Consider the following 24,033-nt stretch of genomic DNA (forward strand, 5'->3'; position numbering starts at 1 on the left):
ATAAGTTGAGGTGCATCTGTAGTACTTAATCTATTATCTAAAATAATGAGTTAACTCTTTTGTGTCCTCCACAGCACCTCTTAAAGTGTATGGTATGTAAATAGTATGTTAGTCAGGGTTCTCCAGAGAAATGGAACCAATATGATATGTAGAAAAATGTATGAGAAGATGTATTATCCTCATACATGGAGAGAATTGGCCCACACTATTATGAGGCTAAGAAGTTCAGTCATATGCCCTCTGCAAGCTGGAGAACCAGGAAAGTTCATGGTTCAAGGTCAAAGGCCCGAGACTAGGAGTTCCAATGTGCAAGGGCAGGAGAATATGGATGTCCCAGTTCAGCAAGAGAATGAGAGCAAACTCACAGTTCCTTCACCTTTGTGTTCTATCCAAGCCCTCACTAGACAGGATGGTGCCTACTCATATTGCTGAGGGTGGATCTTCTTTACTCAGTCTACTGATTTAAATGCTAATCTCTTCCAGAAACACCCGCACACCCCTAGAAATAATGTTTTACCAGTTATATGGGTATCCTTTCACCCAGTCAAGTTGACACTTAAAATTAACCATCACAAGTAGGTACTTGATCAATATCTGTTGATTTAAAAAAAAAAAACTCCGGTGCAATACCTTGATTATTCAAGAGCCACTCTATCCATATCATAATAGTTATCTTGCACCATTTCAAACATGAGCACCTTGCTTCAGCTGAACACAATACCCACAGAATGTTAGCTCTCAGAAGCACAGAAATTTAAAAGCCAGAAACAATTTTAGAAAACATTTAGAATAAGTTTTCTTTATCAGCTAAAGAAATGGAGTCCTGGCTAGGTTTAATAGCCTGGTTATACTTACTGTTTTTCCTGCCTGGGCAAAGCCAATCCTCATCTTCTTTATTCCTCCAAATCACTGATGTTCCTTATCTGGGATAGAAACTCCCAGCTGTCCACCAAAATCCATTCTACTTCTCTATTGCAATGGTAAGGTCAACTGTGTGGCTAGCCCTGCATCTCATATAGTGTGGTGTGGCCTTGTTGCTGAGCCACAGCTAGTGGAGTGTGAGAGGAAAGGGTGTGTGCACTTTTAGGAGTGGACTCACTCAGGAGTGTTCCCATGCTTCTCTGTGTTCTTTTCCCTTTGGCCGACTGCAATAGATGCCCTGAGGACACATTGATAGAGACAAAGTAATCCCCAGTTTGAATTCTTTTCTGATAATGGAAAAGGGTCACTCAACTAACCCCAAACCTACCCTGGACTGCTATATGAGAGATAAGCAAATACATTGTTCTTTAGTCATTAAAATATTAGGATGAATGTGTTACTGCAGGTTGGCATGACCTAACTAATAACAACATTGCACAAAATCTTCTCTATCTACATACTCTAGCACACTCTGATCTTTGTCTAATTGAATTGTGTGTTTGAGTCTATGCTAGGCATTGCAGTAATAATTTCATGTGCACAACTTTGAGTTTGCCCTATTACTTATACTTCTTTATGTGTTCCATCATCTAAAAAAAATAGGGTCTCTATATTTTATACTTTTTGAATGTTTCACAATGCCCAGATAAAGCTGTTATCTTAAAAAGTGTCATATATATGGCATTAAACTGCATTGAAACATATGTAGGGAAGTTGTTTACTTAAATACATGTGTTTTCCAAACGATCCATATAAAATAGAGGTGGAGAATTCTTAAGATAAGGAAACAAAAATTCAAGAATCATGCTAATTCTACTTCCCGTACTAAGGCAAGGAAGATGAGTATACATTTTTTTTCTATCTTTCTTTTTGTTGGTAACACACTACTTTAATTTCTAATTCAAAGGTACCAAAATCGTATACAGAGGAAGACCTCCTTCCTGCTTTTCCATAGCTACCTTGTGCCCTTCTCCAGAGACAAGCCAGAGTATACATTTCTTGTCTATGCTGACAGAGATAAATTAGTATGCTTTTTGTTCTCACTCATATGTGAGCATTAAAAAAAAAAAAAAAAAAAAAAAAAGTTGATCTCATGAAGGTAGAGATGCAGTTTGATAGTTATCTGAGGCTGGAAAGGGTGTTGGGGTGGTGAGAAAGGTTGGTTAATGGACACATACAGTTACAGAGAAGGAATAAGTTTTAATGTTCTATAGCAGGATAGGATGACTATACTTAACAAGAGTGTATTATATGTTTCAGAATAGCTAGAAGAGAGGACTTGAAATGTTCCCAACACAAAGGAATTGTAAATACTTCAGGTGATACCCTAAATATTCTGATTTGATCATTATGAATTCTATACGTGTAACAAAATATCACATGTACCCCATAAATATGTACAAAGATCAGGTATATATTTTTTTAATTAGTAGGTTTTAAAGTATTTTATTTTATTTATTTATTTTGAGATGAAGTCTCACTCTGTCACTCAGACTGGAATACAGTGGTGCAATCTCGGGTCACTGTAACTTCTCCCAGGTTCAAACAATTCTCCTGCCTCAACCTCCCGAGTAGCTGGGAATAAAGGCGTGGGTTTTTGAGGTATTTTAAATTACCACGAATGTTTCCTTCCATTGCCTGGGATGCTCCATTTTGTGTGTATTCTGGCTAGTTGAAGCATTGTGATGCACTAATTCATTACCGTTTCCTTTAAATAAATCTCTTTTAAATGTTAAATAAAAGAAAATTTTGATTTAAAAATACTACCTATAATCCCATTATTAATAAATTAAATATATTTGTCCTATGTTTTTCTTCTCAGTTTTATCCATATATGGATGTGTTTGTGTGTGTATATATGTGTGTGTGTATATATATACATATATGTAGTTCTGTGTGTGTGTGTGTGTATGTGTGTGTGTATGGAGTTTTTACGGAGTTGCAATCATGTACTATGTGGTAATGTAATTAATACACCATTATATCTGATATTTAAAACTTTTGACTGGAATAAAAAGACACTAGGAACACTTCCTGAGAAAACCATGTGGAAAATAGTGCACGGCTGGATATGAAGTTATGAATGGAATATCCCCAGGATTGTGTGAATAATCCTGCCCTCTACCTTCTTTCTTGTTATCCACCCTAGGATAAAGAGAAGTCTTTATTATATATATAATTATTCAATATAATTATTGTCAATATAATTATTCTAATCCCTGAAACATAATTTTGCAAAACTTTGGTGGGTCAAAACAGAAATTACAAACTGGGGGTAATTGTTTATGCCTGTAATACCAGCACTTTGGGAGACCAAGGGAAAAGTATTGATTGAAGCTAAGAGTTCCAAACCAGCCTGAGCAACATAGTGAGACCTCTACAAAAAAAAAAAGAAAAGAAAAGAAAAGAAAAATAACAAATTAGCTGGATGTGGTGGTGCACACCTGCAGTCCTAACTACTCAGGAGGCTGAGGCAGAAGGATCACTTGAACCCAGGAGTTCAAGACTGCAGTGAGCTGATTGCACCACTGCACCCCAGCCTGAGTGACAGGGCAAGACTCTTTCTCTAAGAAAATTTTATTACAAATCCATTTTAGGAAGATGAAGCTCAGATCCCACTGCCAATAGAATCTGGGAAGCCAACTCATTCTCAGAGCCCCTGTGACATCGTTTTGGCAAATAGAACCTATCATTATCATAATCCCACTCCACTCGCTTTATGAAAGAGTCATGCAAATCATAGCATTAGAGAAGTGAAAGAACCTTTACAGAGAAAAGAAGCTAATAATTATTGATGCCTACTCTGGTCTGCCACCATCCTAGATAATTTACAAATAAGCACAGACTTTGGAGTTAATCCAACCTGGATTTATGTCTTGAATCTGCCATTTAATAGCGCTATTAATTTAGGCCAGTTACTCAACCTCTTTGAGTTTCAGTTTACTTACCTGCAAAATGGAGTTATAATAACTGTCTCACCGTGTTGTTTATATTACACAGATTATGAGCAGTAAAGGAATATAAGAACTTTAAAGCACAATACTCCAGTAATTTTTTTTTTTTTTTGCTACCAATTACTTTTATATTGTATAGACATACCAAGGTCAGTGTAAATAATTAGATGTCATTATTTTTATTCAAAATCCCTCCCTCCAAAATTACCTGATATATCATTACAAATATCTTCATTACTAGGCTGAAATCCATATTTGCAGGTAGACTTTTCACTTGTCTTCAGAGAGATGTCTACTTTCTATCCATATTTAAAAGAAATTGAAAATTTAGACCTAGCGTATTGCATATAGAAAATCAAAGTTTTTTTTTTTTTAAAGGGACTTCATATTACAAATTCTGGATTTGTTTTAAGTAGAAAGTAAATATTGCACTAAACAAAAAAGGAAAGCAAAAAACTCCAATTTTACTTAGTAGATGCTGCTTAACAAAGCAGCAATCATCAAAGGAAAATGTAGAGTAAAAAAGAGGTCTGGACATCGTGGGCACCTGGTCCATACTCTTGCTCCTTACTTTTAATTTCCCATCAGCATAATCCATGTTACAATGTAGGGTCCCAGCAGCTACTTTGTACAGTGCGGCCTTGCCCATTGTGCCCTGTCTGTAGCACTGGGAATGAGCGTCTCACCCACACTGGGCCAGTCAGAAGCCTTCTCTATGAATTTAGAGTGAAGACCAGCAGACGGTTCATCTTGGAACATTACACTTAGGAGATGTTGGACATTATGTTTTCCAAAATGGAGGTAAGAGAAGCAAGTGAAACTGTCCGGCAAAAAGAGAAAAATGGAAGCAAACAGTCAGAAAAGAGCACAGAGGAGAAAACGCAAGTCTGGAAAGTACTCCAGTCTCTCATTCCGCTTCACTCCTGAAGGCTGGCTGCAATTTCTGCCTTTGGGTGCAGCGAGGGAGCTCTATGTATCATTGTAATAAGCTTTCCTTAATAATATTTTTTTCTATAGATAGCTGTATTAGTCAGAGTCCTAACAGAAAACAAAGGTCACTCAAAAGGTCTAACACTCTTGTGGGAGAAGTATACATCCCTACTTGTTTGACTTTGGGTTTGACCGTGTTACATGCTTTGGCCACTTGAATGTGAGTAAACTTGACATTTTCCCTATCCAGGTAGAAGCTTTACATGCAATTGTAGGGTTTGGGTTGAGCTCTGTCTTGTGTTTTTGCCTATACCAAGAGAACATCATATTCTTTCAACCTGGGATCCAGAATGAGAAGATACTTGAAACTGGGCCACAGCCAAATCCATAGCTCTAATGTTTCATCAGAAAAATACTAATGCCTATTGTTTTAAACTACAAAAACGTTGGAGTTGTTTGTTGTCACAACAACAGCTGACAAATACAGTGAAAGGCCCATAGATTACCAACAGCTGAAGGCCCTTACCATTGTTAAGCCAAAGAGAAGAGAAGAAAATGTATTCTGAGAGTCAGCGAGAACTAGAACTAGAGTGTGAAGAAAAGGTTGTCCATCCTGGTGGGAGCTATGATCAAGGAGTGTAGTTACCGCTCAAATGAGAGCAAAGGAGGAAGCATCCAGATCTCTCTTTCTTCTTACTCTCAAATTTGACAATGCTTCCCACTGCCAAGCCCAACCAGGAGTCAATCAACATGATGACCCAAGAGACTAAGTCCACAGGGCTCAGCATCCCAGAGGACAGAGCAAGAGAGTGGCAGACAGCAACCACACACTAACTACTTGCCCAAATAGCAGAGAATGGATGGCAACCAGGAGAAGAAGGGAAAATGTAGAATAACCCCCAAAAACAGTTCAAATTGGCTTATGTTACATGCAGCCAATCAAGAGTCCTAATGCCAAACATAAATTTGATTTACATGAAGAATTACAGAAACATAACAATTTCAGAAAAATATATGAAAATAAGCATAGAGATCTTATGTTACTAGTAAGCTAAAAGTTTCTTTACTTAAATGAATCCCTTCCAATAAAACAGGAATCACATGTTACTAAAGAGATTCCATGTTACCTAGCATTGTTCCATGAATTTTGTGTGTTACAGTAAGTACTTCATCTGGATAATGACACCGATAGTAGATTTGCATCTCTTTTAGCATCAATTTGGATAGTTGTACTTCTACTTTCCTAGTCATATAATGTAGAAAAATACTTTGCACTATAGTTCTCAAAGATTTGAGGTAACATAAAACAGAGAGTGTTATTTTGCAACAGACAATCCTGAGTTGTCGGATTCTACAAGTGATTTATTCTGCTACGTCACGGGAAAACAAATGCCCTTTCCAACTGACTGAGACTCTTTTCATTTGTCAACTATTGATCCCCTCCCACAACCTCTCTTCTTAGCTCCATGATTCTTCTGGAGGTTAAACCAGCGAAGCCCAGTCCCATTTATTTCTTCCTACTTTATGCTGTGGTGTCACCATCGATAACATCAGAGCAGCCAGCCACTCATCTTCAGTTAGTAGCAAAGTGGCAGACTAAAAGGAAGCTTTTAGAGGTTGCCTAAGTGTTTCCTTTCAGGACCCAATAATATAAATTAAGCCTTGAAAGCAACTATGGAATACGTATTTTTTTTAAAAAATTTCCTTTAAATTGTATGTGGAGCTATACCTGCAGTGCCCCTTTGTTTGCCATTTTAAGCAAAGAGCGAGAGGAAAAGTCATAATAGGTATCAGCATATGGTGTGTTAAATAGAAGGCTGGCAGGTTACAAGAGGGAGAATGAAGGGAATGGGCCAACCTGAAAGTCAAGGAAAACAATCTGCATCACTCCCAAATGCCGTGCTCTTGGTAATGTGTTTCCTGGGTCTACTCTTGATATTCCCCTTACTTTTAGCTCCTCACATTCTGAAAAACATTTTGTTACCTGAAGACCTGAAGACTTGCATTGCTTTTAACTCACGAATGACTACCTCCTACTTCTGAGCTATTCTGCAAAGAAAGTCATCTCTTCCTTAAGCCTTTCCAATTAAATTGACACTATTATGAATACTGCAAGCGCCAATCCTCCATAAACATTTAGAATACTCAACACCACCCTATATTGTAAAATTAAGAGGTCAAAAAAAAAAAAAAAGCATATGTGTCTGTCTAAATAATTCTTGCTAATTCTTTTAGGTGGATCAGTAATTTTGTCATTTGAAGGATATCGTCATTTGAATTGTACTGACTTTCTGTTTAGACTGGAAGCTACACAATTAAAGAAAAAGTAAAAGGTTTCCTCTCAGCTTCTTTTCCAGTCTGTGAAATATTAATAGGTTGTTTGTCCCCAGTGGTGTTTTACCAATGTTATTAAAGATAACAGTAGATTGGTCTACAACTGCTTATTTACATACACTCCATCTGTACAAAAAAACATTTAAAAGTGGCTTGCAAAAATAGGTTTGCAGCCTACATGGATGCTCACTAAGAATGAGTGGCATACTCGATTAGCAGAGTCTGCGTGGGTATGGGAAAGGGAGTCAGTGCACATGCCATTCCAGTTTAGTATATACAAAAAATAAAACCAGGCCGGGTGCGGTAGCTCAGGCTTGTAATCCCAGCACTTTGGGAGGCCGAGGCTGGCAGATCACGAGGTCAGGAGATGGAGATCATCCTAGCCAACACGGTGAAATCCCGCCTCTACTAAAAAAATACAAAAAAGTAGCCGGATGTGGTGGCGGGCGCCTGTAGTCCCAGCTACTCGGGAGGCTGAGGCAGGAGAATGACGTGAACCTGGGAGGCGGAGCTTGCAGTGAACAGAGATCACACTACTGCACTCCAGCCTGGGTGACAGAGCAAGACTCTGTCTCTAAATAAATAAATAAATCCAAATTTTTAAGGAAAATGTAAGTGAATAATCACATAAAAGTATAAATGGGTAATCATGTAAATTTATTAAAGATCTTTCCAAATTCAACACTAAAGTGGGAGCCGTAGAAGACTAATTTTTTTTAAATAATCATGTCAAAGTAAAAACGAATAATCATATAAATTTATAAAAGGGCTTTCTGGCCTGGCCTGGTGGTTCATGCCTGTAATCTCGGCACTTTGAGAGGCCGAGGCAGGCAGAACATGAGGTCGAGTTCGAGACCAGCCTGGCCAATATGCTGAAACCCTGTCTATACTAAAAATACAAAATTAGCCCGGTGCATTGGTGTGCGCCTGTAGTCCCAGCTACTCAGGAGGCTAAGGCAGGAGAATCGCTTGAGCCTAGGAGGTGGAGGTTGCAGTGAGCTGAGATCATGTCACCATACTCTAGACTGGGTGACAGAGCAAGACTCCATCTCAAAAAAACAAACAAACAAAAAAATTCTTTCCAAATACATCACTAAAGCAGGAGCCATTAAACAAAAGACCAATAAATTTGACAACTAAATTTTTAAAATATCAGAACAGGCCACAAAAAAAAAGGTAAAAAGAAAAGAAAACTAGAAAGTGGCAATACTCATTAAAGTGTTAATACGCTTTAAGTTTAAAGACCCCTTCTAGATCAATGATCAAAATATATTCTTTACAATAATATAGACAGAGAACATTATATCAGCTGCACCTAATAGAAAACCCAACTTAAGATGATTTAAGCTAACAAAGTTTTTATTTTTTGCAGGTAATATAAATCTGGGGGTAAGCTGTCTGGAGTTGTTATCGAAGCATCATGATGTAGCCTTGCCAACAGGGGCCAGGCTTTTCCTGTTGTGCCATCCTTAACAGGTGGTTTTTATCCCCTTCTCACTTGGTGGTAACAACCTGGAGCAAAAATGCAGTCTTATATCAGGCAGAAGGAAGAGACACAGGACAAAAGCAAAATGAAACAAGCTAGCATATCCACCCTCATTTTAAAGGGCTTTCCTCAAAGTTCCTCTTGGCAACTTCCAGTTCTCATTAGCCAGAATTGTGCCATATGGCCAATCCTAGCTGCAAGGTAGGCTGAGAAATTCAGTTGTTGTTGTCATCTAATTTGACGGAAGACAGCCCTGAATAAAACTGAAGTATTTTCACTAAAAAAGAATGGGGGGAATGGATATTGGGGAAGCAAGTTACAGCTGAGTCACAAGCATGAGCCTGTCATTCAAAGGAAGAAGAAAGGAAAGAAGGAATGGATGTGGGGAGGAAGAGGAGGAGGGAGAAATTATAGGATGGAAGGAGTAGGAAGGGAGAGAGCTCAAGAGGGAGGGTGGAAGGAAGAGTGAGGAAGATAAACGGTTAGTAAATATGTGAAAAGTTTTTGCCCTCACCATTGTCAAATTAATGCAAATGAAGGTTTGTTTTCACCTAACAAATTGAAAATTTTAAAACATTGACCAAGTTGAAAGGGATGGAAGAAAGCAAACTTTTCATAGTCTGTTTTCTCAAAGAGAATTTGGCAATATTTTCAAAAGCCCTACAGGCTTTGCTTATTCTTGGACCCAGCTGCTGCACTGCTAAGAAACATAAGATTAAGTGATGAAGATACTCACTGGAGCATCAGTATTAACACAGATATATTAGAAACAACTGAAGTTTTCAGATAGAATTGTTAAAATTATTGAGGCACTTCTATGCAACAGAATTTTGCACAGTCATATAAACTGATGATGTGAAAGAAAATTCTGTTGAGACAAGTCTGTCAAAGGCAGGTGAGTAACATTTAATAGAGGTTATTTTTAATTCACACTAACACATAGAATAGTGAGCATTGGGGTCATCAACATTTTATTGCACAAAGCATAGTTGGAACAGTTTGGACTTGAAAATCATTCTAAGGCAGAAGAAACTAGATAGCTACCATCCACAAAGCACCCATCAATTGCCCAGCTTTCAGCAAGGCTATTTTCTGATGTATCCTACAAAACAAACTATTTCCAAAATGCATGCCAAAGGAAATAAATAAAGTTATTTGGCAATAAAGCATGATTATTTATTGAGGACATTTACCAAAAATAACAACCGTAGTTAAGAAATAAACGGCAGCCTTTCTTTTGGCAAAAATCAGAAAGGCGTTGTTTGTTCATGTCTTTTCTGACTCAACATAATAAAACCCTATCAACTGTATATAAAAAATGATTATCTTTCTGTTCACAGTAGTGAGGGACAGAGGGAGATCAGGCAATTAACTCACTCACAAATAATATAATTATGTAAGAAACAGTGAAGGGGAACGTTTCAAAACACATCTTAGTGTTACCCAATTGGAAATTCTTAACTCTTTCATCCCCAAATCTTCTCAAACTGACTCTCATACCAATTCTGTTTGAGTATCAACATAGGGGGTTCCATGCTGAGTGTTAGCATCTCAGTCCAAGGACATGTCAATGAAACCAAAAATAATTACAACAATATTATGTTTACTTGACTTTCTTATAAGATGGTAATGAATATAACATGGCAAAATAGCTGTGTCTGAAGACCACATGCTATGTACAAGATGTTGACTTGAGATACAACTTTAGTTACGAGATATCTGGCCAGGGTAAGCGTACAGTGTTGATGCAATGATAAATAATGGGTACACAAGTTGTATAAACAAGGGCTGGGCTGCCAGCTTCCTCAGATTGTGGATCTCTTATACATTGTTTTTGTTTGTACTTACTTATTTAGAGACAGATTTTTACTTTGCTGTGCAGGCTGGAATGCAGTGGTGAGATCTCAGCTCACTGCAACCTCTGCCTCCCAGGTTCGAATTATTCTCCTGCCTCAGCCTCTTGAGTAGCTAGGATTACAAGTATGTGCCAGCACACCTGGCTAATTTTTGTATTTTTAGTTGAGACAGGGTTTCACCATCTTGGCCAGACTGGTCTCGAACTCCTGACCTCAAGTGATCCACCCACGTCGACCTCCCAAAATGTTGGGATTATAGGCATGAGCCACCGCTGCCAGGCCCTTCATTATTTTTGTTCATTATTTCTCCCTAGCACTAAGTAAAGTGACCCCTTGGTGCTCAACAACATATGTTTAGTTCAGTAGAGATACAACATTCTGGGTGCATCCATTCAGGGCCATAATTGTAGAATTAATAAGAGTTCACCTGTCAAATGGTTCTTTAAAAGCTTAGCTGATGTGTTGGTCAGTATTCCAGTAGGAACAGATGATACCCTAAAGAGGTATTTTGAAAGAAATTTAATAAAGGGACTATTTACAGAGGAATTGCAAGAGTAGGGGAACTACCAAGAGATGTTGAGACATCCGGGGAAGGCATCCATAGGAAGTCCCCACTACCCCAGGCCTGAAGGAGATAGGAAGGAATACAGTGTTACAAAAGCTCAGTGAGATGGAACTATGGGAGAGGGGGATGACAGACAAGAACTGCAGCCATCAAGGATTTCAAAACACATCCTGCACTACCATAACCTTAGCTAGGAGCAAGGAGAAAAGAGAGGAAGAAACACCTCCACTTTTCTCTCCTCCTGCCTTCTAATCTGTTGGTGCCTTCCATAATCAACCCAACCATGAGCCAATAAGCAACGGAGACCACAAGGTGTAATATGTAGAGGTCAGAATCTCATGGGACAAGGCTGGGCATGGTGGCTCACACCTGTAATTCCAGCACTTTGAGAGGCTGAGGTGGGTGAATCACCTGAGGTCAGGAGTTCGAGACCAGCCTGGCCAACATGGCAAAACCCCATCTCTACTAAAAATAAAAAATTAGTCGAGTTGGTGGCACATACCTGTAAATCCAGCTACTCGGGAGACTGAGGCAGGAGAGTTGCTTGAACCTGGGAGGTGGAGGTTGCAGTGAGCCAAGATCATGCCACTGCACGCCAGCCTGGGTGACAAAGAAAGAATCCATCTCAAAATATAAATAAATAAATAAATAAATAAAATCTCATGGGACAAAATAAGACAAAGAAGGCAGTTTGGATGGGCTTGAGGGAGGTAACAGCAAATGGAGAAAACCAGACGGGAAGGAAATAGTCTCCCTTGAGGTGTGTTATTCAGAGTGTGAGGTACCATTATTGAGATTCAATTAAAAAAAAAATGAACAGAAAATCCAGATTAGTAAGTATGAGAGAAATGCGCCTCTCAGGTGTCAACTGGCAAATGGTTTTCTGAATATTACTCACCAGGACCGTGTCTTTGCTAACCATCTCACTCTTCCCCATTTCAATAAAACTGCGACACTCGGGTTCTCCCCAAGGTATTATTCTAATTTTTTGTTGAAAATTTTATAATATGCTTTACATTTTATAATACCCTCTATACTTTTATATGTTATAATTTGGTTTTGTTTTGGTCTCTTTGTTTTTGTTTTTGCATTAAACTGGCAGCTAGAAGGTCTTCCCCAGAAAATCAGGCAAGAGAATATCAGTGTCATATTTGTTGAGTCATTTTTATTAATTAGGTAAAACTAGTTTTAAGCTGTCTTCAAAATTCAGTTTCATTAAAAGAAAGAAAGTTTGTGCCTCTCGGTGCTTAAAGAAGTTTTAAATAGTCCTTAAGTCTGCAGGCCTTTGAGTGCATCATGTTCAACAGTATCTTAAACTTCTAAGGCTTCTAGTTTCCCCAAATTCCTTGCACAGCTATGTCCAGGGCTAAAGCAAAGAGGATCTCTCCCCTGAACTCCAGACCCATATATCCCACTGTCTATTCATCATCTCCGTGTAGATTCACAGTAAGCATTTCAATCTGAACAGGTCCAAGTTCAAACTCCTAATCCTCCACCCGAAGTCTGCTTCCATACTGGCCTCTGTCATCTTTCCATTTGCTCAGCCCCCAAAACTTTGAGTCATACTTGGCTGCTCTTTTTCTCATACCTCATATCCAATCCAAATATGAGCCCTATTTGGAGCTGCCATTTGCCCTGTATCCCTGTATTCCAAACCACATCCTCTCTGGCCTGGTTGATTGCCTCCTAACCGGCTCTCATTCTCTATCCAAGCCTCTTACAGTCCATTCTCAAGCAGCAGATCTTTCAGAATGTAAAGCAGATCATGCTCCTCCACTGTCCACAATGTCACAAGACTACTTTCTCATTCAGAGGAAAAGCTGAAGTGCCTATCGTCACCCCCACCATCTGACCCCTCTACTCCTCTAATCTCATTTCCTTCAGCTCTACCACAGCTCCACTCACCTCTTCCTCTTCTGCAAACCCAGTAGGCGTGGACATTTGCCCTCCCCTCCTCTCTGTGGAAGGCTTCCACCCCCAGAGTCACATGGGTCTCTCCTTCACCTCCTTGAATCTCTGCTCTAATGTTCTCTCATCAAGTGAGGCCTCCCCTAGCCATCTGATATAGTTTGGATATTTGTCCCTGCCCAAATCTCGTGGTGAATTGTAATCCCCAATGCTGAAGGTGGGGCCTGGTGGGAGATGTTTGGGTCAAGGGGGTGGATTCCTCATGGCTTAGTGCTGTCTTTGCAATAGTGAGTTTTCATGAGATCTGGTTATTTAGAAGAGTGTGGCACATCCCCTCACCTCCACTTCATGACTCTCTTGCTCCTGCTTTTATCATGTAACTTGCAAACTCCTGCTTCGCCCTCCACCGTGAGTAAAAGCTTTCAGAGGTGTCCTCAGAAGCCATGCTTCCTATACAGCCTATAAAACCATGAGCCAATTAAACCTCTTTTCTTTATAAATTACCCAGTCTCAGGTGTTTATAGCAATGCAAGAATGGCCTAATACACCATCCTCACCCCCATTCTCTATCCTCCTTTCCTGCTCGTTTTTCCCCATAGTTTGTAGCACCATCTACATTCTGTATATTTTTACTTTCGTTTTTCATGTTTCTCTTCTCCACTCCCAAGAATAAAGTCCCAAGGGGAAAGGAGCTTTGTTTTGTCTTCCTAGCTAATCACCTACATCTAACCATGTGCCTGGCACATAGTATGCACTCAGTAAATAATTACTGGGTGAATGAGAGATTGAATGAATAGTAGCTAACTGCCGTAGGAGAAATATGGACAAAATATTCATTAGGTTTTTTTTTCTTTCTTCCTATACCTGCTATATGAGTCCTCAAATACTGTTCGATAAATTTTTTTGAGTTTTTTTTTCATTTAAATTAGTATATCTCTCTCTAAAATTGTGTTGCACTAGGAAGCAAACTTCTAGTACCTCAGTATCTCTAGGTCAAGGATCAGCAAATTTCCCTCTCAAAGGACAAGACAGTAAATATTTTTTGCTTTGTGAGCCAAAGAGTCTCTGTCACAATTCAAGTCTACCACTGTAGCTAAAGTAGCTCTGGGTGATACTCAAGAATGGACGGAGCTGTATTCCAGTAAAACTCATTCACAAAAGTGGGCTTTGGGCCAGATGTGGCCCTTGGGCCTTGGTTTGCCAACCTTTGCTCTAGATGAAATTCCAACAGACTTGTTGCTAATCCTGGGGTATAGATTCCCATAAGTAGCTAACTCTGCCAAAAGATGGGCATACAATCCACTTTTTGGGGTGGTGGGGGGCATTGCGGGGGATAAGGTCTTACTCTGTTGCCCAGGCTGGAGTGCAGTAGCACAGTTGCGGCTCACTGCAGCCTTAAACTCCGAGGCTCAGGTGATCCTCCCCACTCAGCCTTCCAAGTTGCTGGGACTACAGGCACACATTATCATGCCCAGCTAACTTTTGTATTTTTTGTAAAGATGGGATTTTGCCATGCTGCCCAGGCTGGTCTCATACTCCTGGGCTCAAGTGATCCACACGCTTCAGCCTCCCAACGTGTTGACATTACAGGCATGAGCCACCGTGCATGGCCGCAATCCATTTTTCAACGAACTGGACTCAATAAGATGCAAGCAGAAACCAACTTGATTCTTGCTCTCACTGCCCTCCTGCCTGATCTATGATCACATTTTCTTTTCTCTCGCCTAGAGGATATCTTGGGCTTTTCCAGTCACTCTCAGATAACAGATAGTTTCTGCTTACTTTAGGATAGCAAAGAGTCCACTTCAATATTTTAATCATGTAATTGCATCACCTGTCCAAACTCCATCAGTCCTTCAAGACCCTGCTCCTCCCTGAATCTCCTCTGGTCATTGTGGCCTATACCACATCCCACACCCCCTGCCCACTGCAGTGTCACTGTGGTCTATGATCTCCATGTGAATTTTGTCAAAATATCTCATCATATAACACTTCATATCTTTTCTATTTATTGATAATAAGTTCTAAATCTTATAGACCCCAGACAGAGGAGTCTCTCTCACCTCCTATATCCCATCCATCAGGCAGTCTCATTGATTTCTGCTTTCCAATCACCCACACCTCTCCCTCTCCACTAGCCATGTGTGCTCCGGCCATTACCCACTCTGTGTGCAGGGATGTAAGCCTACATGTCTGCTTCATCCCGTCTTGGCCCTCACTTTGAATTCATTCTCCACTCTGCAGCTGGAATGATCTTTCTTTTTCAAAATGTAAATCTGATCTTCTCTTCATACTGTCCCAGCTTGGGGTCCCCCAACCCCTTGTTTAAAACCTTTATTTACTTGCCATTGCTCTTAGAATGAAGACACCTCTCTTTAATTAACTTAAAAGACAATGTGTGCCTGGTCTGATCCCCAACTTTCCCGGGCTCACTTGGCCCCACCTCCCCACCTTCAGTCCCTTTGGCCACCTTGGTTGTCTTTGAGTCCCTGGTAATCATCAAACTCCTGCCTGCCTCTGTCCTCACACTGTCCTCTGTATGTCCCTTCATCAACTTACAGTAAACCTTCCCACTTCAGCCAATTGTCGCCTCTTCTGTTATTTGACTTCTAAAAACATTTGGAGGAATAAATTGTGTGCAAAAGTAGGAAATTATCTATGTGTATTTGTAGTTTCATTTACTGCTATTTTCACTTAACTGTATCAGTTAAGATGTCCTCATATGTAAGTAACCCAAATTCCAAATCAGACTGGCTTAAACCATCAAATAAATCTCTTAATTCATGTAATACAAAATCCCCGAAATAGGGCTGTTTCAAGAATCCACCTAAATTTTTCTGCAATTCTGTCACCTTTGCCCTTCCCATCGGTTGGCTTCATTCTCAGGCTCACTTCATTATTTGTAGAAGCAAAAAATAGTCTTGTCAGTGTTAAAAGAAAAGCCTTAGGCAAATTAAATTTAACAGAGTTTAACTGAGCGAAGAATGATTCGAGAATCAGGCTGTCCCAGATCAGAATATGTTCAGAGAGGCTCCAGCACAACCGCATGGTCAAAGAAGAGTTATGGGCAGAAAAAGGAAAGTGAGGTACAGAAAATGGGAGTGGGGTATAGAAACAGCCAAACTGGGTTATAGTTGGTGTTTGCCTAATTAGAACACAGTGTGAATAGTTGGCCTCCTTTGACTGGCCAAAACTTGGAGACTGACACAAGAGTAGGTTGCCGTTGGTTTAAGCATCCAGTTAGGTCACAATTCACTATGTACAGAGAAACCTTTAAGCCAACCTTAAAATATGTAAGGAGCCAGCTTTAGGCTAAACTTAATTTAACATCAGTTTTAGACTTAGTGTCTATATGCCACTTCATCCAGAAGGGAATCAAGAGAAGACCTCCCTAAATCATGAAACAGAAGCCCTTAGTTTCATTCTCAGGCCCCACTTAGGAGAGGTGCTTCTCCCCAGTGAGGAAGTGGGTGAGCTAGTGGGCTTAAACCCATCAGAGCTCACCCTCAGGTTGGCAGCTGAGAGATGGGAGAAACGGGGTCTGTTATTCCCAGATTCCATGGCTGCTTCATCAAGGGAAAGATTGAATTTCTGCAATGGAAGATAGGGCCACTTTGGCAGAAGGAGCAGAGACTTGAATGCTGGGAAAACAACCAACTGTGTACTACAATAACAAAATATGAACACTTCCCATCTAATTTAATCATGAGCTAAAACACTACATTTAAAGTCTTCACAGCCACTGTGGAGTAGTGTTCCACACCATGATTATGCTACCCTAATTTTCTTAGGCAAAAAAGCTATTTCTAATGTGTTGCTATTATAAATAATACTGAGATAAACCGTTTTTGTGCATAAGCTTTTTTCTACCTCTCTGACTATTGCCTCAGCATAAATTTATAAAGGTAGAATTAATGGGTCAAAGACCAAGACTATTGACACATAAATTGTCCTCGAGAAAGACTGTACCAATTTGTACTGTACAGGCCGACCCTCAGTGCACGATTCTGCTGGTTTCTTGACATTTTGCTAATTGACACAAGCCTCCCCTCCTAGTGTTGAGTTTTCGTCCCCTGAATGCCTTTGTTTCTGTTACATACTCAGCCTGGCTAACTTCTACTCCCCTTCCAATGCCTATGACCTTGTCTTGAAAGCATTTCCTCACCATCTCTGCCAGGTTCTCTTTGTTCTGTGTTTCCATCATAACTCTGGCATCCCCCAAAATATAATATATTGCAATCATTTGTTCATTTGTCTGTGTCTTAAACTAGGTAGGAAATTGAAGAAATAGACTATTATTATTGCTAGTATTAAGATTATTGCTATTCAATCCCACAATTTTGCTATTTGGCACTATGTCTGAAACACAGGAATTACTCAGAACTGTGCTATAAATTAAAGAGATATGGAAGCTGAACCCCTGATGGTATGATCCAAGGGGTCTCCTCAGTCCACAGCTTTGTTGCTCCATTCAGCCTGGCTCTGCATGAATCACTTGGTATCTGGTCCAGCTCTGGAGCAAAGTGCTTTTCTCCAGCATACCACGGGGCATTGCTTGCTATGGGATGTCACCCAACCTATTCTTCAGGTGTTGCTAAAAGCAGCAAAAGAACATCAGATCAGGGAGATAGGGACTTGGGGTTCAAGACAAGACTTCGCTCCACCTTCTTTCCTCCAGGATCTGTTTACATTAATCAGTTTGCTTGGCATAGCTTTGTTATTGAGACGAGAGGGAAGAGGAGGGGAAGGGGGCAGTATGCTATTCAGAGAGGAGTGGGAGTGGATGAGGAAGCCCTGAGTGGGGAGCTAAGAGACTAATAGCAGAAAGGCATTGATCCCCACTCAGTCAACAGACTAGGTTTGTGTCTCTATGACTAGAATTGTGAAACTGTCCCCATAGGGTTAACAAGAATTGCATGCCAGGTTCTGGACCGAAATATAGTTATAATGAGGCACTAATCAGGTTGCACTCTGGACCACCTCCTTGTTGCTAAAAGTCAGGTAGTGACTAGGCACGGCAGCCCACACCTGTAATCCCAGTACTTTGGCAGGCCAAGGTGGGCAAATCACTTAAGCTCAGGAGTTCAAGACCAACCTGAGTGACATGGAGAAACCCTGTCTCTATCAAAAATACAAAAAAGTAGCCAGGTGTAGTGGCGTGCGGGGGAGGCAGAAGTGATAGGAAAAAAAAAAAAAGATCATTTGCATCCCCATTGTTCCTATAGGTAGGATTTCTGACAGTAGGGTAATAAGACTATTTAGGAATTGATTTGCATCCCCATTGTTCCTTTAGACAGTATCTCTGACGTCAGAGCTGGAAAACTTTTTTTAAAGGATGGTTTCAGATGTTTTTTCAGGCCCTGAGTTCCAGCAGCCGGTTTGAAGACCCCCACAGAAGAACAGATCAGCATGAGAATGCAGCTGCTTCATCTCCCTGCCCCGTGACTTCACCTTGTACTCTTCAACTAATCAAGGACCTGCACACTGGGCCCTCTCCAAAGCCCTTAAATCCCTAACCCAAAATTCCTCAGGGAGATAGATTTGAGGTTTCCTCCCCTGTCCTCATGCAGTGACCCATGATTAAATCTCTTTACTGCAACCCGGTGTCTCCACATATTGACTTGCTGTCTGCATCGGACAATGAACCTATTACAGTTACAATTACAAGACAAGACCCAGAAACAAATAAAACTGGTTTTGTTGGTGTGTTTCCTTGTTGTTTAATGAATGTAATGGAGAGACATCAGGGCAAGGTGAGAGCCAGAAGCTGATAGATCCCTGTCCTTCTGAGCTTAGGCTGAGCAGCCTTGGGGTGAGAGGTGGAAAGTGGGCAGAGCAGAGAGCATGGGGCACTGTGTCCCGGGGCTGCAGGGTTGCTGAGCAACACTGGCTCCTGAGAGCAAAGCTGTTTTCACCCTTTGGCAATTGTAACAGTAAGGTCTCAACAAATGGCCTTGCAAGCCATGGAAGTGGACGATAGAGGAGAAACCAGAAAAAAACAAGCAGGGAAGATGTAGCTGGAAGCACATGAGAGAAACCCCTTCAAATAATAGGCAGCTTCCTCCTTCCCCTTCCCCTTTATCAGGTTCAACGTATACTCAGTGTGCCTATACTCAGTGGGGCTGGAATTGTGATGGGAGGCACCAGCGTATCCAGGACCCTATTTTCAGTCGGTGCAGCCAGCAGATTCAGCAAATGAATAAATATTTTGAGAATAATGGGAGTCTGGTTTTTCATTGTCAGATAAGGGAATTACAATTAAGAAAAATAGAATGCTAATAAACTTTATAGTGCTGGACCAAATTGGCTTATAATAGATAAATTGACTTCCGATTGATTGATTGATAGATGACAGATAGATAGATAGATAGATAGATAGATAGATAGATAGATAGATAGACAGACAGACAGATAGACAGATACAGGCATATATATGTGCATGCTTACATAGATTTCCTAGCACTGCCCTATGAGAGACTCTAGAAGCAAGAACACTGGAGGTCACATCTTGTTTCTTAATGTCTTTCTCCATTAAAAGAAACCAAGTCTTCTTGGAGAAATCGGTCTCTCCGGGGCTAGGGCAAGAAAAATTCATAATGAAATGAAAAGATTTTGTGCCAGACCGTAATGATGGGGATATCAAAGGGGCACAGGAACCAGCTTAAAGAGGCTCCCCTTGGCAAAGTGCAGGTCAATTGGAGTGTTAAATAATGACTGTAACATATTGTAACCCCTTGAGTAAAATAAGAACCCATGAGTACATGCTGGTATAAATGAATAGAAAAATGAAGGGGCAGAGCCAGCTCCACCTTGCAGTAGATTGCCAATTCACAAATCCAGAAGGAATGATGGAGTTAAATTATTTGCCATTGCCTTGTTCACCCACTACGATCATCAGAGGCAGCAGATAGGAATATTCTCCCTCTCCTCCTTGGTGAGGTTCATTTTTCTCTCCACTACAAGCACTTTATTTATCATCCTGAATATTTTCTTGGTATACTGTTGATCTTATCATTATCTGTAGTTATTTATTTATTTAAATGGAGTCTCACTCTAACTCCAGGCTGGAGTGCAGTGGTACGATCTCAGCTCACTACAACCTCTGTCTCCCAGGTTCAAGTGATTTTCCTGCCTCAGCCTCCTGAGTAGCTGGGACTACAGGCGCCCGCCACCACGCCCAGCTAATTTTTATATTTTTAGTAGAGATGAGGTTTTACCATGTTGTCCAGAATGGTCTCAATCTCTTGACCTCGTGATCTGCCCAGTTCAGCCTCCCAAAGTGCTGGGATTACAGGCGTGAGCCACCACGTCTGGCCTCTGTAGTTATTTTTTAGTCTCCAAATTTAACCTCCTCCCAGTTTGATTAGGTGGGACCTGCCCTCAATGCAATATTCCCTGTTTTCACCTCCCTCATGGCTTCCTTTATGTTCTTGCCATGCCCTCACCTCCCCTCATCGCCAACCATACCCTAAATACGGAGCCCTCAGACAAGGGCAGACACAGAGTAATTGCCGCTTTATAAGATAAAGACAATGGAGAGAGTTTTCTTTGTCTTTTAGGAACTCATCATATTTTCCCTCAGTTGAATCTGAAACGTGTTTCCTGCAATATTCCTGCAGTATTGGCTGCTGTTGAGTACTCTCCCTTCCCCCTCATATTGAAATAATACAAAAGTCTCCTAAAACTGTGTGCTTCATGTAGTATGTGTTCTGCACCTATTGCAATGATGAAGGGCAAATAGATGGTCCAGCAGTTCGGTTTCCTCTCTTGTCCTCTTATCCCATTGATCCCCTCCCTCTCTAATCCTTCATCCCAGGACTTACCATTTTGATTACGAGATAGATTAAGAAGCAACAGGCATATAACCCAAGGATCTGGATTATTGCCTGATTCTGCAGCACAAATTGACCTTGTATGAGCAGTTTAACCATTTGGGCTTTCACTTCTTTGCTGAAAAAATGAGGGGCTGGACCTCATAACCTCTCAGAGCCTTTTTATTTCTGAGTCCATGAGCCTATGATTTGAGCTTTAAATATTGGAATATTCGCAGGCATCACCCTCAAAATTCTTCTCTTCTCTACTGACAGTGGTCTCTTAGTATTGGTTTCACATACCAACACACTGATAACTGCACACCGTATTGCTCCAGCCCCAGTCTCCCTTTCCTTCCCCTATGAGCTCCCCATCTCCAGTTGCCCACTTGATATCTTCAGCTGGCTACTTCGTAGGCTTTATAAATTAAACGTCTGGAAGAGACTCCTTTATGTCTGTCTCCATATCCTCTCTAGTCTTCCACATCTCAGTAAATGGCACAACCATTTACCTAGGTCCTACAACAAACAGCCCACTTCATTGATTCCTCTCTTTCTTTCATTCTCCACATCCAATTTGACAGAACTTGTATTGGTTTTTCCCTCAAAAGTACCTTCCAAATCAAACTTCTCAGCACTTCACTACAGCCATGATCTGCCCGGGGCTATCATTTCTCCCATGAAAGATTGCCATAGCCTTTCTTACCTCCTCTAGATAGCCTCCAAAGAGATTTCAAGATGTTTTTTAAATATTTAAATCTAAGCATATCACTGTATTTAAAATCCTCCAGTAGCATCCCAATTTACTTAGGAAAACAATACATAGTCCCTAGCATGACCTCAAGACCTTACCTGCCCTAGCACTTGCCCACCTCTTGAATTCATCTTTTATTCACTCAGCAACAGTCATTCTGGCCTTTTGCATATTTTTCCTATCTCCTGAGGAGATTGAGTAGCTGTTTACCAAGCCTGGATCCTCTTTCTACTGGACACACAGCCAGGTTGCATATTCCAGTCTTCCTTGCCATTAGGGGTAGCATGTGACTAAGTTCTGTCCAGTGGAATAAGAACATAAGTGACACATAACACTTGCAGACCTAACTGGTAGAAACCGCCACATGATCCATTTAGTTTGTTAGATATGAGTTTTAAATTTCTCTTCAAAGAATCAGTATGTCAGTATGTTCAATTCTTTGCCTGCCTTCTACTTTTAAACTTAACTTCCTCGTAAAGCAACCTTTTTCGATTACCTGCTCCATCCTGACTCATTCCAATTATCTGCTCCACCCTGAGGCATTCCGATTACCTGCTCATTCTCCACCCTGACTCATTCCGATTTCCTGCTCTGCCATAACCATTTTTTCCCGCCAAACCACTCATGATGCCACGCTCTTTAAATTAGCCAATCGGAATTAGTTTAGCCTGCGCAGTCTAACCCTAGCCCAATAGAGGAACGACACAGCAGCAGGGGCCGCATGCCTCAGGGATAAGAGCTCCTTCCCTTCCCTTGTCCAAGTGTGTGCTCACCATTGCTCCATCTGTAAGGGTGCACCCTTCTATAGAAGTACATTGCCTTGAGTGAGAATTAAAAAGAAAATTGTATATTCGAGTGCTATTTCTTTTGTGGCACAAAAACTTTATTTATAACACCCTCATCAGCCAATGAGACGCACAAGATCTGGCAGAGGACTCAAGACCCTAGAGGGTTGTAGAGTCACCCAGATGTTTGGAGGAATACATGGACGCACGCCCACTAAGCCACAGTAGTCCCTGCCACATTAAGCCACACTAGTCCCTGCTGTGAGCAAGGGACAAACTTCTTTTGTGTCAAGTTGCTGGGTTTTGATGGTGGGGTGGGTGGTATTTATAAAAGCATTTAGACTCCTCTAACTAAAGCATGAACCAAACTCCTTTCTGTGCCACTTATTTCTTCTGCTTTAAATCTTTCTGTATTCCTATGGCCCACTTCATTAAATCTTTACTTAAATGTCACCTCCTCAAGAGGCCTCTGATGACTCATCTAAAAAAATCTAGCTCCACTTTAATCCCTCTCATCTATTTTTCTTTGATGTGTTTACCACCACCTAATGTTGCTATGTGTTTAATTATTATGTGTTTATTATCTCTCTCACACTAACACATAAGATTCACGAGGACAGTGACATGTTTCTTTTTTTCCTTGTACACTTCATGTTATATCAGTATCTAGTGACACAGTAGGAGATCTATCAACACTTGAATGAATGAATGAATGAATGAATGAATGAATGAATGAATTCTAGCTGTCCTTGAACAGCCTAGCCCTGTTTCAGCTGTACCCATCAACACAAATCCAATTTTCTCTCACACACCTCATTTTCAGATGTACAGCAGCACCTATCTCGTCACTCTCCATCAATTAAGTTTTCACATCCCTTATCTGAACAGGTCCAAATGAGGCAGTGCATCTCCTAAAAGGTGATATTCTGTCAAGGCTGTAAAAGTAGACAGAAGTAAAAAAACAAAAGTGAACTCCAGTAATGAGAATCTAAACCAGCCAAGGAGCCAGGTGACGGGGGGAGAACACAGCACTTGCGTTCACCTGGTCTGGGACTGGACCCACATGTAGGTGCATCGTGGGCCCTGCTTTCAGGCAGGACTTTGCAGACTGCTGGGACTTCCTCCTCCACTGCGCTATAGTCCCTTGGCAGCCCTTTCACCTCCGTACCTTTGCAAAGAACCCTGGTGTAGTTAGGAGTCATGCAGCCTTAGGTTCAAAGCCAGGGTCTAGCCTCATTGGGTTCATCATTCAAAATGGGGCTACATTCATTAACTCAACACTATTTACCAAGGGCTTTCTTTGGGCAACACTACACTAAGTGCTGGAAAAACAGCCTTAAGATAGATGTAGAGGACACCACTTCAAGGAGCTTATAGTGTAGAAGGAAAGACAGGCACAATTTTACAATTCTTTCATTACAATTGTGATAAACTTCCTGAAGGAGAAGCCACTTGTTCCATGATGGTTCACATCAGTCTAGACTGTGGGATCAGGAAACACTTTCAAAATATAATTGATCTGAAATCTAAAGGATGAGAAATTAATTCACCAAAGCGGGACAAGGAATGGGGGTGATGAGAATGTGCTGGGTGAACTGAGGAGGTGCCTGGAACTTTTAGAAACATAGCACAAGGGCCAGGCAAGGTGGCTCACACTTGTAATCCCAGTGCTTTGGGAGGCTGAGATGGGAGGATCACTTGAGGTCAGGAGTTTGATATCAGCCTAGGC

This window comes from Rhinopithecus bieti, unplaced genomic scaffold, assembly GCF_001698545.2.
Source record: "Rhinopithecus bieti isolate Rb0 unplaced genomic scaffold, ASM169854v2 scaffold_1618, whole genome shotgun sequence".
Classification (NCBI taxonomy): Eukaryota; Metazoa; Chordata; class Mammalia; order Primates; family Cercopithecidae; genus Rhinopithecus; species Rhinopithecus bieti.